The sequence below is a fragment of the Salmo salar genome, unplaced genomic scaffold (assembly GCF_965601325.2).
Source record: "Salmo salar unplaced genomic scaffold, fSalSal1 ptg000691l, whole genome shotgun sequence".
Taxonomy (NCBI): domain Eukaryota; kingdom Metazoa; phylum Chordata; class Actinopteri; order Salmoniformes; family Salmonidae; genus Salmo; species Salmo salar.
Window position 1 is genome coordinate 972,501 of NW_027675466.1, and position 2,206 is coordinate 974,706.

Below are 2,206 nucleotides of genomic sequence, written 5' to 3' on the forward strand. Positions count from 1 at the left end.
GTTTTGAGTCTTCTGGAGGGAGATCTGACCGAACAAGAGCCATGGAACGATGATGTCCCATTAGACACCTGGCGCGCGAGTTCATGTTGGGTACCCTCGTTCCAATACGTTATAAAAGAGTATGCATTCGTCCACCTTGAATATTATTCATGTTCTGGTTAAAAAAGGCCCTAATGATTTATGCTATACAACGTTTGACATGTTTGAACGAACGGAAATATATTTTTTCCCCTCGTTCATGACGAGAAGTCCGGCTGGCTTACATCATGTGCTAACGAGATGGAGATTTTTGGACATAAATGATGAGCTTTTTTGAACAAAACTACATTCGTTATGGACCTGTGATACCTGGAAGTGACATCTGATGAAGAGAATCAAAGGTAATGGATTATTTACATAGTATTTTCGATTTTAGATCTCCCCAACATGACGTCTAGTCTGTATCGCAACGCGTATTTTTCTGGGCGCAGTGCTCAGATTATTGCAAAGTGTGATTTCCCAGTAAGGTTATTTTTAAATCTGGCAAGTTGATTGAGTTCAAGAGATGTAAATCTATAATTCTTTAAATGACAATATAATATTTTACCAATGTTTTCTAATTTTAATTATTTAATTTGTGACGCTGACTTGACTGCCGGTTATTGGAGGGAAACGATTTCCTCAACATCAATGCCATAGTAAAACGCTGTTTTTGGATATAAATATGAACTTGATAGAACTAAAAATGCATGCATTGTCTAACATAATGTCCTAGGAGTGTCATCTGATGGAGATTGTAAAAGGTTAGTGCATCATTTTAGCTGGTTTTATGGTTTTGGTGACCCTGTCTTTGACTTGACAAAACATTACACACAACTCTTGTAAATGTACTGTCCTAACATACTCTAAATTTATGCTTTCGCCGTAAAACCTTTTTGAAATCGTAAAACGTGGTTAGATTAAGGAGATGTTTATCTTTCAAATGGTGTAAAATAGTTGTATTTTTGAAAAATGTGAATTTTGACATTTATTTGGATTCAAATTTGCCGCTCTTGAAATGCACCTGCTGTTGATGGAGTGCACCACGGGTGGCACGCTAGCGTCCCACCTAGCCCCAAGAGGTTAATGATTTAGCAATGTAAGCAACCAGACAGCAGACAACTTGTGACCACTGTGAAACTGATAACAGGAAGAAGGTCTCCCCACCCAGGGAGGGGAGAAACCTTTAGGCTTGCAGTAGATTATGTAACATGGGGCAGGATATGATAAGCAATGTATGAGATGGAGAAGACTTGTAAATAAGCATTGACAGTGTTAAAGAAGAGGAGGAGCATTTGTAAGGGGTATGACATATGGTATGACCAAATGTCAGGTATAAAAGGCTGTGTACATTGTATGATATTCAGAGCTCTCGTAAATAAACATTCTGACCAATTGTAGGCTGGCTCTCCGTCTGCTTCATTCAACCAGAATCTTACACCCTCTGGGGGGCAGACTGAGTAGTTTAATTGAAGTTCGGTTTATGAACATTGGGAACAGAATTCCCATGACAATTTGGTCCTTCAAGCCGGATTCCAACATCTGTCCCTGTCTTCCTAAGGTAACACGCCGAAAACTGTGTTGGGGCGGGTCATTGACTCGTAAATTGTCCTGTCCCCTGAAATTGGGGTTCCATATCAGGCCGGTAAATTTCTAAGGTCGACAGAGACGGTGACGGAATCCAACCTACATTGCTTTTCCCAGCCTACAAGACAAAGGTCAGTAAATCTTTATTTACGCGGATTTGGGGGAATAATACCTGTATGATTGCATGTAGTGGATAAGGGAGTTAGTGTAGTCTAGGTGTTAAATGCCGAAATATCCGTTGGGGCATACTAACCTGGTGACCTGTCTTTAGAATATTGTGTGGAGAACCCTGATATAGGTAGTATTCTATGCAATTGGAAGAGAGGAATTGGGTGTAGAGCCATCCTAGGCAAGGTGTGGGGGTTCTGTAATGACCCTAGGTATCTGTGGCCACTACCAATGTAAACTACCTAATGTTGAGACCTAAAGGTTAAACTGGTCGATATACATTAGGCAAGCTAATGCGCTTAGATCTAAAGGATAACTGATCTAGATTATATTAGCGGGGAGGGTAGTCGAGATCTAACAGGGCGCAAAAATTGGTCTGACTATTCTATGGAAGGAGGAAGCACACACACATAGATTGTGAGAAGTGAAAAGC